The following is a 15,881-nucleotide window of genomic DNA, read 5'->3' on the forward strand; positions in this document are numbered from 1 at the left end:
AAAAGGGACGTTGACAGGGCCTGCCAGTAATACTATCCCTAGTGTGACATCCACTGTACCCATGGTCCTTCACGCATCTAGGTCCCGCTGTTTTTTTAGCTGCTCTCTTTCCATTATGGATAAAACCCCTTTCAAATTGTTTCCTAAGGGCAACAACAAATTGCCTTGTGTCGACCAGCATCTGGTGTGCAACCCTTGTCTCCCTCGGGATCATGTCAAAGGTACCTGTCGAGCCTGTAAGCTCTTTAAACCCAAAGCGTTAAAGGACCGTTTAACCAAGCGCTGGGCCCACCATCCCATGCAGGTCGAGGCCACCATGGACGTGGAGGGGACTTTCTGCGACGGCAGCAACGCTGTGTTATCCGAAGGCGATGGGGATACTTCAGTTTCCCAAGCGCAGGCCCCTGACCGCATCAGGCAGGCCAACTGCCCTGTTACAGGGAAGACACCCGGCAGCAGTGGCGCTGTCACAACCTCTTCCACTAAGCACACAACCCACGGCCGTGACTCGTCACGTTTGTCAAACAAAGGCCCACAAACGATGTCTAGGGAGAGGTCCGTAGAATCACTGTCCTCTGGGCACTCGAGGTCCCGATCACCACATTACCTGCCCAGTCTGTCGAAAGACAGAACAGACTTTGTGACTAAATCCATTCGTGAACGTTGCACGTCCGTAGACGGGACTTGGGATCATTCTGTAGCCGAATTTCAAGGTTCTTAATTGAAAACGGTAAAAAAAAAACCTATACAGGTGGGACTAGCCCATTTTGTTAAAAAAACATGTCCCTGAAGGCCTAATAAAGACGACTTCTAAGACCCCTCACAGGGAAAGGTCCCATAAGGATAGGTCGCCGCACAAGGGTAAGGACTCAACGGGAACAGAATTCCTTGTCTACAGCCCTAAAGAAAAAGGGCCAGCCTTCACCACATGTCCCAATCACTCCTCAGGATCAGGGGTTTCCATTGGACCTTATGTCCATTCGTAGCTCTGCCCAATGGATGCGAGGATATTGATGGTCATGAGAAGGATGGCCTTCATGGCACACTTTTTTGAAAAAGACCCTAATTACTTCCAGTCTTTGGTCCAAACGGCGCCCTCTAGTTCTCAGGGCCCTGTATTGGCCACTGCTTCTCAACCCCCTTCAAAGATGTCTCGCCCTGATACCCTAACGATTCCATCGCAGCAAGTCCCTCCCGCCCCCTCAGTCATTGACCTGTATGACCCGGACACTGACACGAGGACCTCTATGTAACCCAAGAGGCCGCAGATCCTTACTATGGGAATGAAGAACCAGACCTGTATATCATGGACTCTCCCATCAACCAGGATCCCCCAGGCGCATATTCACCTATAGGTAACCAGCCACTACTAAACAACAAGCTCATCAAGGCAGCTCAGCGCTTCAGATAAAAACGCAGGAAACTCAACAAGACAAGGACTTTGTTGACTACATCTTGGGCGATAAGAAGGCTGTCACTCATTTCATTCCCCTCCTGCAGTCTATTCAGCGGAAAATACAACCCTCGGTGGAAACGTGTAACCAGACACGGCAGTTAATCCCTGCATCGAGAAGCTCTTCCGACCTGCTCCATCAGACCTTCTATATCCGGGGACAGCTCAAGCCTGACTCACTTGTAGTTACAACAAGGAAGAGAGCGGGAACACCCCTAACCTCTTCTGAAGCACCTCCGGACAAAGAGAGCCAGAAGCTGTACACGATGGGGAGGAAAGTGGCCTCTTCGGGTGACTTTCAGGCGAGGATAGCTAATAACACCACTCTTCTGGCTAATTTTAATTGCCATAAATGGGATGAAATATCATCTTTGTCAGCCCCTGAACCCCATAAGACCCAATTGTTTCTTGTGACTGCAGAAGGCAGGGCAGTTTCAAGCTGCATGTTAAAAAGTAATCTAGACACTTATGACAACGCAGGCTGCATTATTGCAGAGGGTACAATTATTAAGCGTCATGCTTGGCTACCTCAGTCCGGCTTCAAGCAAGAGACGCAAGCCACACTTCTTAATATGCCCATTGAGCCCAACTTACTTTTTGTAAAGGCCGTTGAAGACTCACTGCTAAATAAGAATACAATACACTAAAGTCGTTGGGCCAGATAACTAATACACCCATTGGCCAGAGATGCAATAGTAATGTTCGTCGCTCACATGGACAAAATTATCAGAGTGGTTCAGGCTGTAATCAAAATTGCAGAGCATCCTGGGGTAACAATTAAGGCCAGGCCTCACAAGGTTACCAAAGGGGGCAGCGCAGATCCCGCGGCTGGGGCAGGACCTCTTCATCTAGAGGTGGTACCACACCTCCAAAATAGTGACTACCTGTTTCAGGTGCCATCCCATGTGTCTCCAATTGGAGGTTGCATTTCAAACTTCACCCAAGCATGGGAGGGAATCGCCTCAGACAGATGGGTGCTATGCATCGTGGCAGGCGATTGTGTGGAGCTCATCCAGCGATCCTGGAACCATCCCCGTCGCCAGAAGACTCGCTCTAGGGAAAACAAACGCATTCTCCTCGAGGAATTTTCAACGCTGCTCAAACAGGACGCCATAGAAATCGTTCTGACCAACCAGGTAAGCAAGGGTATTTATTCAACCTACTTCCTTGTGCCAAAGATCGAACAATGCACCCAGTATTAGACCTACGCCCTGCAAACAAATATGTCGAGCCACAAAAGTTCTGCATGACTACGCTACAAGAAGTAATCCCTCTGCTAAAGCAGGGGGATTACATGGCAACATTGGATATGAAAGATGCCTATTTTCATATTTCAATGTTCCCAGCGCACAGAAAACTCTTGGGTTTCAAAATAGCAAAGCAGCACTACCAATTCAAGGTGCTACTCTTCGGAATAGCTTCAGCTACAAGGGTGTTCACAAAGGTACTGGCGGTGGTGGCATCGCACCTGCGCAGGGAGGCAATCCTAGTGTAACCTTACCTGGACGACTGGCTGATTACAGGGGAGACACCCCATCTTTGCAAACACGCAAAGAACCATAAACCTTCTCTTCCAATTGAGCTTCTCAATTAACAAGAAAATTAAGTCTTGTACCAAACACAACAAAACAGTTCCTAGGAGCTCTACTAGACACAAGAATAGAATTAGCCTTTCCATCCTTGGAAAGAGTGGAAAACGTGCTTCGCAAATACCCCAGTATCGAGCCGGTCTCCAGATAAGCATACGCAAAGCAATGTGTTTACTAGGCATGATGGCATTGTGCATATATCTAGTCCCACACGCACGTCTGCGCATGCGACCAATGCAGTGCGTGGTTGGCGAAACTGGTATCGGGCAAGCGATCAGTGGGACGATCTAGTGGTCGTTTCGCCCATACTAGTTCAGAGCCTATGCCGGTGGACAAAAGAAAACCTGTTAAATGGAAAAACCCTTCCACGATCCAGAAGCGCAAGCGATCGTTACAACAGACTCATCACTCTCCGGGTGGGGCGCTCATTACCTTCACCACACAGCTCATGGTCTGTGGTCTCACATCACGGCACAGAACCACATCAACCTGCTGGAACTACTAGCAGTATTCAAAGCACTTCAAGCATTCGATGCGCAACTAACAAACTAGTCGGTTCAAATTCTAACAGACAGCAACACTGCAATGTTCTATGTCAACAAACGGGGAGGGGGGGACACTCTCCAAGTCTGTCCAAGTTGGCACAGAAAATATGGAAATGGGCACTCAGATGGGAGATGTCCCTATCCTCCCAACACGTTCCAGGGGTACTCTGTGTTCTAGCAGACTCTCTGAGCAGAGCTCCCCTACCAGGGGAACACGAGTGGCAACTAGACTAAAGTGTCGTAGACCACATCTTCTCTCATTGGGGTTACCCCACGCTAGACCTGTTCGCTACAGGAGAAAACAAGCAATGCCCAGCCTTTGCGTCCAGGTTCCCCCAGCCAGACTTCAAAGGAACCGCTGTATGCATGAAGTGGTCAGGGAAATTATGCTTTTCCCCCCATACTCCATTAATGAGTAGGATAATGAACAAGATGCACAGAGAACAGAGGATGTTCATCCTAGTTGCTCCCATGTGGGCGAGACAACTGGGGTATCCACATCTGCGCAAGCTGGCGATGTGCAATCCCATCAAACTCCCATATCGGGCCAACCTTTTAACCCAACACATGGAAGTAACAGTGCACTTGTGACTTCAGGAGCCATGCTGCCAAGTTCATTGAGTTATGACACCTTAATCTACCACAGCGGTGTATGGGTATCCTCAAGGAGGCACGAAAACCAAACACTTGGCACTATTATTTCGACAAGTGGAGGAGATTTGTAATGTGGTGCCAGTCTGAACAAATAAACCCCATAGAATGTACTCCTTCACACATTATAAATTATATGTTCCACTTGTGAGACTTGGGGTTAGTATTACATTCCATAAAGGTCCACCTGTTGGCTTTATCAGCATATACCACCTCTCAAAGTATTGTGGTGGAAAATTCCAGTCATTAAGGCATTCATGGAGGGAGTAAAGATCTCAATGTAGTACTCGCAAAGCAGTGCTTCACAGACAAGAGTCTCACCTCCACCAAGGAGAACTTCACCATCAAGGGATCCAACAAAGGTACCCTCCACTGTCGGTTTCGGATTGGCAGGAGGACCCATTCAGGGATTTCACAGACGTAGAAGAACCAGAGGAAAGAGAGATCACACAGGACCTACAGCAGCATAGCAAATGGGATGACTGTGACAAAAAGACACACGTAAGTGAGATTCCCCAGGGGAAACATCGCCTCCGGATGACTTAGTATCCTTCCACGCCTTAATTGCCAAGGCAGCAGACCTTTTCCAGATAAAAGTGACTTCAGAGGAAAAGAAATCTGTGATCTGCGATCAGAGATAAACGAAGGAGGACTGTCACAACTACCCCACTATTGGACTCCATTTGGGATGCTGGGGTAAGGAATCTCTCTACCCCTCTATTGACATCCGCCTTGTATCACAACCAGAAAAGAAATATCAGGCTCTGGATACGGCTCCCCTAGCCTAAGGGGGCACACTAAACCCAACTCGGTCATCACTGTCGCAATGCGAAAGAAGTTGCCAAACGCCTAGTCACCACTAACAGCACCACCAGTCGAAGGCAGCAAACCCGAGGCCATGGGCAGAAAGGTCTCGTCATCGGCATCTCGAACTATCAGGGCAGCTAACACCTTAGCTATGACACCTTAACTTGACAGGGAACTCTGGCTACGTATGTCAAAACTAGCCAGACATCTGCTGGCAGAATTCCAGGAGGAGGCAAAATCAATAATGGCTCATGGGGAAACCACCTCGGATTGCAGCTGTGGATGTCGCTGCATCAGGTTTTCGAGAAATGGCCCATGGAACAGTCCTTAGAAGGCAGGCCTGGATGAAGGCAATCAATTTTAGACCAGAAGTACAGCCACACATCTTGGCTATGCAATTCGACAGACAAGATCTATTTGGCAAAATAATTGACTACCATTTAAAGGGTATTAAATCAAACACTGACACAGCCAGAGCTATTAGCTCGCTAAAGGAAAAAGATAAAGATTGCCGCCCCTTTCGGTCTTTTGCAGCTCATCTGCAAGATTTAGGGGATACAACTGGCCGTCGAACAACCAACGAACACAAAACAGTGCGTGTCAGGACATACCAACAATCCACTTCCAGATAAAACTCTCAAAGAGGCAGATGTGGTTCGGGCCACTCGGAAACCCAGTCTAAACAAAACTGACAATTCATGTACACCCCTAACCCCCCTACGCCTCACCCCAGTGGGAGGACGAATAAGCCAACACCACCATTGGCAAGACATAACATCAGACAAGTGGGTGTTGCAAGTCATATGTGAGGGACACACAATCGAATTCTTAGACCGACCGCCCTCTCTTCCACCACTACCACACAAAATCCATTTAATTGAAACATCTAAAAATGGAAATTCGCAAGCTGTTGCAAAAAGCAGCCATAGAACCAGTACCAGTAAACCAAAGAGGTTTCTACTCTTGTTTCTTCCTAATCAAGAAAAAGAACGGTCAGTGGCGACCAATATTAGACTTGAGGGCACTAAACAAGTTCGTTAAGCGCATCCAATTCAAAATGACGTCCCTTCAAAATGTGCTACCATGGCTAAACAAGAACTACTTTCTAGCACCCCTAAATTTGGAAGACGCCTACTTTCATATCCCCATTCACCCAGAACACATTTTCAATTCCGCGTCCTCCCCTTCGGCCTCAAGTTGGCACCAAGGGTCTTCACCAAATGCATAGCATCAGTGGCAGTGAACATCAGACGCACAGGAATGGAGGTCTTTCCATACCTAGACTGGCTAATAAAGGCCCACTCGTACAACCTTGCAACAATAGCTGTCGCAAAGACAACAAATTTACTCAAAACCATAGGTTTTTCCATCAACTAAACAAAGTCCTGCCCATTACTGGCCAAAACAGCACTCTTCCTAGGAGCAGAACTAAAAATCTCTATCCCCAGAGTGCGACCGCCTGCAGACAGAATATCCACGATGCTAAAAACTAATTTTGTGGTTTCTCGACAATGCCACAGCCATGGTACGACGCTTCAAGTCGCTCCAGGCATGATGTCCTTGTGTATATACCTCATACCTAACTGCAGACTAAGGATGAGGCCAGTACAGGAGACCCTGGACGCACCAATGGGCTCAAGTCTACGGGTCGTGGGAAGATGTCGTTCAACTTGCTCCGGCGTTTCACAAAGCACTTCACTGGTGGTCAACTCCACAAAATCTAACAAGGGATGCCATTTCAGGCACCCATGTCTACACTTCACGTCAGGAAAGCCGCATCACTATCCGGCTGGGAAGCACACCTAGCAGAACTCAAAACAAAGGGCACATGGTCAACCCAAGAGTCTCGACTCCACATCAACATGCTGGCGCTTACAGCAATCTGCTGTGCACTGAAAGCCTTTTAACCCATGCTAGCAGGACAGGTAGTCACAGTACAGACGGACAATAAAACCTTCATGCACTACACCAACAAACTCGACAGTACAAGAGCAGAGATCCTATCCAGAGAAGCACAAACTCTGGGCATGGGCTTTGCAACACAAGGTCCAGTTGAAAGCAGAACACCTGTCGGGAATAGACCATGTCCGAGCAGACAAATTAAGCTGGTTTTACTCGACATTCCACAAGTGGGAATTAGACAATGAAGAAACTCATCAGGTCTTCAGCATTTGGGGACGCCCGGAGATCGCCTCAGAACCATATGCTACCTTTCATAGGGACAAAGTAGTCCTGCGGACACACCCAGCATTTCTGCCCAAGGTGCCGTCTGCTTTCCACTTGAATGAGGAAATGGTCCTTCATACCTTTTTTGCCGATCCGAAGGACAAAGCCGAGTGCTGCGATGCCTGGATGTCCGGCATGCCCTCAAGTTCTACTTGGACGGAACCAAGGGCTTCTGCAAATCTGATGCCCTGTTTGTCCCCTTCGGAGGCTCAAGACCAGGCTATCGGGCCTCCATATCCCACTGGATGGTCTCGGCCATCAAAGAAGCGTACGAGGGCCAGCTCAAACCGCTGCAGGCCAACATGCATGACCACACATTCAGGGCCAAGGCAACGGCCATCGCATTCCAGCGCCATGTCCCTTGGCAAGTCATAAGCAGGGTGGCCACTTGGGCCACTCCCTCGGCTTTCTGCAAGCATTACTGTTTGGATGCCGGCTCTATATCTAACAGGCAGTCCTCAGGAACCTATTTGCTTAAGGAGGCTCCTCTCCACCCTGGGGCTACATTCAGTTGTAATCGCCCATGCAGTATGGAGGAAAGGGGACGGGACGTAAGAGTAATTATAAGTTACTCGCTATAGTGACTAACATACTCTTAGTCCATAGTCCCCTTTCCTCCATACGTCCCACCAACCTCCCCCCTAATACTGGTGTCATTAGGCAATGTTAATTCTATTGTCGACACGTCAACGGACTGAGGTGTGGTGCCGGAGGGCGGGATCAGGGCAGCGCATGCTCTCTGGGCCGCACCCCACGTGCCTCTAAATTTAAAGGGGAAGGTGGTTTTTTCTGGTGAAAAAGATAGTCTCCCGTCCCTTGGAAGGGACGCCCATGCAGTATGGAGGAAAGGGGACTATGGACTAAGAGTATGTTAGTCACTACGGTGAATAACTTATAATTTATTGGCTTATGCCTCACTGAGAGAACTGTGAATATTAGCCTATGACACACTAAGGTAGAACTGTGACTATTGGCCTGTCCCACACTAAAACAGAACTGCGAATCCATCGCATCCAGAGAGATTTGTGAATGTTACCTTGAGCCATACCTAGTGATTGTTAGCTGGTGCCCCACTATGGTAGAACTGTGAAAAGTGGCGTGTGCCACTTTAGGATAGAACTGTGAATATTAGCTTGCGTCGCATCCAGAGAGGATTGTGAATATTACCTAGAGTCCCACCAAGAGAGGACCCACAAAATGAGCGTACGTCCCTGCAGGCAACAATGCTAATAGCCAACACTACTAAAACCTCACCCATCTGCATACACCCCTCAAACTCAACACAACCACACCAAACCGCACGCACCTCACTTATCTGCAACAACAAATGACACAACCTTACACAACAGCACATGACGGATACCGACTGGATACCACGCCAAACAGCTCAGAGAACAGTGTTAACCGAACTGAAGCTGCCAACAGCACATCACGGCTCCATTGCTCTTTCTCCAAACTTTGTCCTACTAACACCGCATCCAACCCCCTTTTTTCAGATCCGTCAGGGGACACCTCTGGTGGTGATAGTGCACAGTATAAATATCCTTTAACTTTAACATCAGTCCACGGGTGACCCACTCCCTGGACCTCCGACAGCCCACTATACCAGAGGTAGAGCAGCGTCTGTCGCTTTCCACGCAGGAGTGATGATAAGACATATGTAGAGCAGCTACCTGGAACACACTGCACACATTCGCCAAGTATTACTGCTTAACAAAAAACACCAATAGGGAATCGGCAGTCGGACAGACGGTCCTCTGCAACCTGTTTAAGGTAGGAGCAGCCTATTTCTCCCACCTTCCCTAGGTATATGTAGCTTAAATTAAGTTGCTATACTCTATGGATGCTGAAGTTTAACCTTCAATGTGTAGCCATTTTTGGCATGCTTAACATTCTGGTATTCTATACAAGTGTGAATCTATGAAAGATCCAATGCTGGAGAAGTCTGTTACCTGTAACTGTATTTCTCCAGCATTGGTATCTTTCATAGATTCACATGTGTTGCTTCAATGTCCGGCAGTCATACATGCAGTCACTAGACGGCTCAAAATCTTGAGTGCTTTCTCGGGTGGAGCTTAAGCCCTGCCACCTCATTGGTTGGGGTCATAAAGGACCAAAGTGAGGTGGAGTGAATGTCTTATTAGACATAATGGGCCATCCTTATTGCCTTTTCCCATCGGAAATACAATTACGGTGAGTAATGTATCCCATATTGCTAAGGCTTGTAGAATCTGCCTAGCTCACATGCTGTGCATAGGCCGACATCTAGTGGAAGCTGCAGAGTATTAGTTATCGAAACTCAAAAAGGGACGTCGACACGGCATGCCAGTAATACTATCCCTAGTGTGACATCCACTGTACCCATGATCCCCCACGCGTCGAGGTCCCTCGGATTGTTTTTCTGCCATTCTAGACGGACGCTTATAGCGGAGTTCCTATTTCTGCTGATAGCCATATATTAATTCACAATTAACAATAGTTTTTGTTCTATCCTTTTTATCACCAACTATCAAAACATCACGCCGACAGTGAAGACAAGAATAACGACTGTCGTAAGACTGCCGCGACGGATCCGTTTCAGCCTTGTAAGGCCGCCCGGGTTTCGGCCGACACAGTAGGGAGGGGGGAGGTCATTTTAGAATCTATATGCCCATTTTCTTAAACTACATTCGCCTTGCTGCCGTATCTTTTCGTCATGGACAAGACCCCCTTTAAATTCTGCCCCAAGTGCAATAGGACATTTCCGTGGGTCGATAAACACCTAGTCTGTAACCTGTCTCCTGAGAGACCACATCGAGGGTTCTTGTCGGGCATGTAGGCTCTTCAAGCCCAAGACTTTGAAGGACCGATCTACCAAACGCTGGGCCCACTACGCCAGGCAGCTCGAGGAATTAGAAGGCACTTTCAGCAACGGCAGCAACGCCGCGGTTTCTGACGGCAAAGGTGACAGGGTGACTTTGGTTACCCAAGCACAGGCCCCGACCCCGGAAACAGGCCGGCAGCCTTGTTATAGGGACAACACCCGGAGGCGGAAGCACTATCACTTCATCCACCACTAAGCACACAACCCAAGGCCGAGACTCGCCACGTCCAGAGAAAGGTCAGTGGGATCTCTGGGCACTCTCGTTCGAGATCGCTGCATGACAGATCCTGGCCATCGAAGGCCGGTACAGACGTCATGCGAATAACTACCACTGAGGCCCAATCGTCCGCAGGCGAGGCTCAGGTTCAGCCCGCATCTGAAATTCAACACTCTGATTCAAATCAGGCACTAGGCCCCAAACAGTCAGGGAAACACATTCAGAGGGCCAGGGTAGGGAGGAGTCATCCAAAAAGAAGCCCTATAAGACCCCTCATAGAGAGAAAACCCATTATGGGGAGAAATCTCAGGAGGCTAGGCCCAAGGAGAAACTTCAAAAGGCCAGGCCCAAATAACCTGTATTACTTCCTCCAACAGATGAAGACTTGGGGCTTCCTTCCCAACCATTTCTCCCTTCCCAACCATTGGTCATCCCTAGTTCGGCACAATGGTCGGCTGAGGATATAGACGGTCATGAGGAGGATGTCTTTCATGGCTAATTTCTATGAAAAGGACCCTGCCTATTTCCAAAGTTTCCACTCCCCCACTACAGCACCCTCTGGGTCGTAGAGCCCTGCTCAACCCCCTGCTGAAAGGTCTCGCTCCGAGAATCAAGTGCAAGGCAGTCATTTATCTCTGACTCGGACTCCGACCATGGAGACCTCTCTATTCAAGAGGCAGCAGACCCATATTACGCGGATGATGAAGACCCTACGGTTGACCCTGAGGCAAATATGTATCCCATGGACTTTCCTTTTAATCAGGATCCCCGGTCATGGACTCGCCCATTGACAACCAACCCCTTCTAAATTAAGTGCCTGTCAAGGCGGCAAATCATTTTCAAATAGAAACTCAAGAAGTACAGCAAGATAAGGATTTTGTAGGAGTCCTAGGAGACAAGAAGACTGTTTGTCAGTTTATCCCTCTCCTCAAGTCCATTGAGCGAAAATTACAGCCATTGCTGGAAACCCCTAATCCCCCCTTACGTGGGCAGTGAACCCCCTGCACAGCGAAACTGTTTAGACCTGCCCCTTCTGACCCGCTGTATATCCGAGGGCAACTGAAGCCTGATTCACTAGTTCTCCACCATGGGGTCTGGCATGGATTCACATGCTCATGTATATTCCCCGTCGTCAGGCTGGGAATCCTCGGTAAAGAAAAATCAGTATCAGTTTCGTTTCTGATCTGTCTTTCGTAGTAGTAACCAATCACTGATCTCTGCGTCATACTGACCACAGCCAATGACTGCCATCTCCCTAAGCCCTGCCTTTGGCAGCCATCTTCAGATTTTTACTGCACGTTCAAGTGTTGGTAGTCCTCGTGCTTAGCTCTTGAGCTTTTGCTGCGTTTTCGCGCTTTTTCAGGTGAATTTTCACTTTTTTTCGGTTAATCGAGCCTCAAGCTCCACCGTTTCTACTCCCGTTAAGGGTACCCGTTGTGGGATTTTCCTACGCCCCTCAAGGGTGAAGATTTCGTCGAATCAACCTTTTGGAGGATTCCAGAAGATTTGCGGCCTACTTCGAGATGGCCCAGGACGCGAGTTTGTCACCCGGACCCAAGCTGTTTCGCAGCTGCCCTGGAAGCGGGCTGCAGAATGTGTTTAAGGAGGACGAGCATTCGCGATGCCTCTACTGTCTTCATGGGGACAAGACTCATGTAGAGAAGGACTGCCAGTTCTGCAAGAACTTGTCGGAGCGGACCATGAGGTACTGTCAATCCCGTTTCGCCAGCTGGTTGGAGAAGGGCTCAACGGGTGAGAAGAAGAAGAAAGGGTCCGAGCGGACTTCTAAGTCCTTTGCGGGCGCCCCGGCGACGGGGGCCCAACACCAGGCCAAGCGGCGCAAGTCTGCTGGCTCCGGGAGCGCCGAAAGGTCGGGCTCTTCAGTCGCCAGGCAGGGCGCACCTTCCCTGGCACTGTCAACCACCAGCCAGCGCTCCGGTTCGGGGAAGAGGAAGTCTGAGACCCCGGGTAAGTTTCGGGAGAAGCCCCGTCCGATCTCGGGAGAGGGGGAGCGAGGCGTCGCCCCTCCCCCTAAGGAGAAGGCCCGGGATGCACCTAAGGTGGTGAAGGCCCCTACCCAGCAGGCAAAGGCCTCTATCGAGGCGATCACGGCGACTCTGGCCAAGCCGGCAAAGACCCCGCCAGCGGAGACTGCCTCCGGGACTAGAGTTTCCCAGCTGCCAAGGAGGGAATCCTCTTTTCAGCCCATCGTCATGGCCACCATGATGGAAGAAGCGAGGGGGGGGCACGGTAGCCTCCTCGAGCTCGGAGTCAGCCTCGGAGGAGGAACTGACCGAGGCCGTGAGGAATCTCGAAGTCCAATTCGAGAAGGTTCGATCCCGTAAGGAAGATCCTCGGGAGATAACCGAGGAAGACGACAATGGCGAGGAAGAGCAGCCTTCCCTTCCGGCGCAGCCGGAACCTAGGCCTCAGGATAGCTCGGCCGCCATTTTGTCTGCGATCCAGTCCTTATTCTCAGAGATAAGGACGAGATTACCACGGCCCAGGCCGGAGGACCCGCAACCTGGCCCGTCGGGAAGTCCTCAGAACAAACGACGGAGGACCCAACCCTCTCCTCCACTCGCCCCCGTAAGGCCTGCAGTTCCCTCCTCATCCTCCCACGAGTCGGGAGATGATGGTGCGGTGGGTTCGACGACGGGTTCTGGCGACGACGACGGAACGGGTCTCCCGTCGCTCGGGCCTCTCCGCCTGACGAGATTGGCTCATTCCACTCCATGATCGCCAGGGCGTCCGAATTGTTCCAGCTCTGCCCGGAGGAGCAGAAAAAGGAAGGTTTCCTCTATCAGCGCCGGGAGGCCAAGAGGAAGACTGTCATCGCGGTGCCTCTATTCGATGACATTTGGGAGGAGGGCCTGTCGGTACTCAAGAACCCCTCCACAGCACCAGCCAAACTGGACCGGTACGAGAAGAAATACCGGGTCCCCGAGACCGCTCCCCTGTGCCTCAGGGCCCAGCCAACGCCAGATTCGGTCGTCTCGGTGGCAGCGAAGAAGAAAGCGCGGGGTCAGGAGCCTCAATGTCGAATTCCCCTCCGGACGGCGAGGGTAGGAAGTTGGACGCCATGGGGCGGCAGGTCATTTCGTCGGCGGCGATGACGATCAAAGCGGCCAACGCCCTGGCGATCGTGGCCCGTTAAGACAGGGAGCTCTGGTTGAAGCTGGCCCCCATATTGGACTTCCTACCGGACAAGTGGTCCGAGGCCCTGGAAATACTTCAAGAAGGCGAGGTGGCATCGGAACACGCCATAACGGTGGCAACCGATACTGCCGATACCGGGTTCCGCCAGCTGGGCAACGGAGTTTGCCTACGACGGGGTTGGCTCCGGGCGACCGACTTCCGTCATGCCGTCCAGACCAGGGTGTTGGACATGCCGTTCGACGGCAGCAACTTGTTCGGGAAGGCGGTGGACGAATCCCTCCAAGCCATAAAGACGGACACGGAGACGGCCCGCACCCTAGGAGCCCTTCAGCAACGACGGCCCTTTCGGAGCTCCGGAGGCAGACAGGGGGCCTCCAAGGGATCCAGCGGTGGCTCGTTGTCCTACCGCCAGGCGGCACGCTCCTCGTCTCAGGAGGCCTACAGGGGTCGCGGCAAGCAGGGAGCGCCTCGCTGCCGTCTGCAAGGTGGCCAGGGCGGCAAGGCCACCACCTCCAAGCAGGACTGAACCGGCCGTGGCCTCGGGCCCCCACCAAAGCGCCCCGGTGGGAGGCCAGCTGACGAAGTTCGTCGGCGCGTGGAAGTCCATCTCCACCGATCGTTGGGTGCTGGATACCCTGGCAGGAGGACACTCTATCGAATTCCTGAAGAAGTGCCCTCACATTCCACCTGTGGCCAGGAAGGAAAATCACGTCCCGCAGCTGCTGTTGGAAGTACGGGCGATGCTCAGGAAAGGCGTCATCGAGCCCGTCCCGAAGAGGCTCCGGGGCTCCGGGGTGTACTCAAGGTACTTTCTCGTCAGGAAGAAGACGGGCGGCTGGCGCCCCATCCTGGACCTTCGTCGTTTGAACAAATACATCAGGTCACAAAAGTTCAGGATGGTCACCCTCCAGCACGTGCTGGGACAGCTGGAGGAAGGCGACTTCCTATCGTCGCTGGACCTGGAGGATGCATACTTCCACATTCTTCCCATCCTCAGAAGTCACCGAAAGTTCCTCAGGTTCGTCGTCCAGGGACGCCACTACCAATTCAGAGCACTGCCGTTCGGATTGAAGTCGGCCCCCAGGGCCTTTACCAAGTGCCTAGCACCTGTGCCGGCGCGGCTGCGCCTGCAGGGGATTCACTTCTACCCCTACCTGGACGACTGGCTCATCCGCTCAAGGACGAGGGAACTCGCCGTCGGCCACACTGCGAGGACCGTCCAGCTACTCACAGACCTGGGATTCGCCATAAATTACCCAAAGTCCCACCTGGTGCCGTCGCAGGTGGCCCTGTTTCTGGGAGCGAAGCTCGATACAGTGAGGCGCCTGGCGGCACTGTCGGAAGAACGGACGAAGACCATTCTGGGCAAAGTGCAGCGCCTACTAGCCACGGACGTGGCCAGGGTGAGGTCCATCAAGTCCCTCCTGGGGATGATGTCCTCTTGCATCTACCTGGTGCGCCTCTGCAGACTATGGATGCGCCCTCTTCAAGAATTTCTCGACACCCATTGGATGCAGGCGACGGGCACCTTCGAAGACAGGGTCCCCCTCAACGAGGTGTTCCGGCGGGCGATTCAGTGGTGGGGCGTTCGAGCGCACCTCACGGCGGGCAAGGACTTTCAGACGCCGGCGTACCAGGAGACGGTGACGACGGACACCTCCCTGGAAGGTTGGGGCGCCCACACCGGAGATTTCCACGCAAGAGGCCTCTGGCTCCCGGAGGAGAAGCTCCTGCACATCAACATCCTGGAACTCCGAGCCGTGTTCTGGGATCTCAAATCGTTCCTCCCGTCGCTCAAGGGCAAGGTGGTGCAGATCTTCACGGACAACACCACGACAATGTTTTACATATGGAAGCAGGGAGGCACTAGATCCCCAGCCCTATCCAAGGAGGCACAGGATCTGTGGCACTGGGCGGTCGCCCAGGGGATGTTCCTGGTTCCCTTCCACCTGGCAGGAGAAAGAAACACCATCGCCGACTCGCTCAGCAGGGAGCTGCGCGCATGTCACGAGTGGGAGCTACGCCAGAATCAGGTGGATCAACTCTTCTGACGATGGGGCAAACCCCAAATCGACCTGTTCGCAACAGCGACGAACTCGAAGTGCCAGAGGTTCGCCAGCAGGTTTCCCCAGCCGTGAAGCATGGGCGATGCGTTCTCGTTCCCCTGGGACGGCCTATACCTGTATGCGTTCCCTCCATTGCCGTTGCTGCTTCGACTCATCAACCAGCTCAAGAGGTCCTGGTGCAGGATGATCCTCGCCGCACCGGCGTGGCCGAGGCAGATCTGGTTCCCGGACCTTCTGGACTTGTCAACGTCCCCTCCCATCAAGCTGTCCGCAGACGCGGATCTTCTCTCCAGAGAAGGAGGCGC

This window comes from Ambystoma mexicanum, chromosome 3q, assembly GCF_040938575.1.
Source record: "Ambystoma mexicanum isolate Mex_15411 chromosome 3q, UKY_AmexF1_1, whole genome shotgun sequence".
NCBI lineage: Eukaryota > Metazoa > Chordata > Amphibia > Caudata > Ambystomatidae > Ambystoma > Ambystoma mexicanum.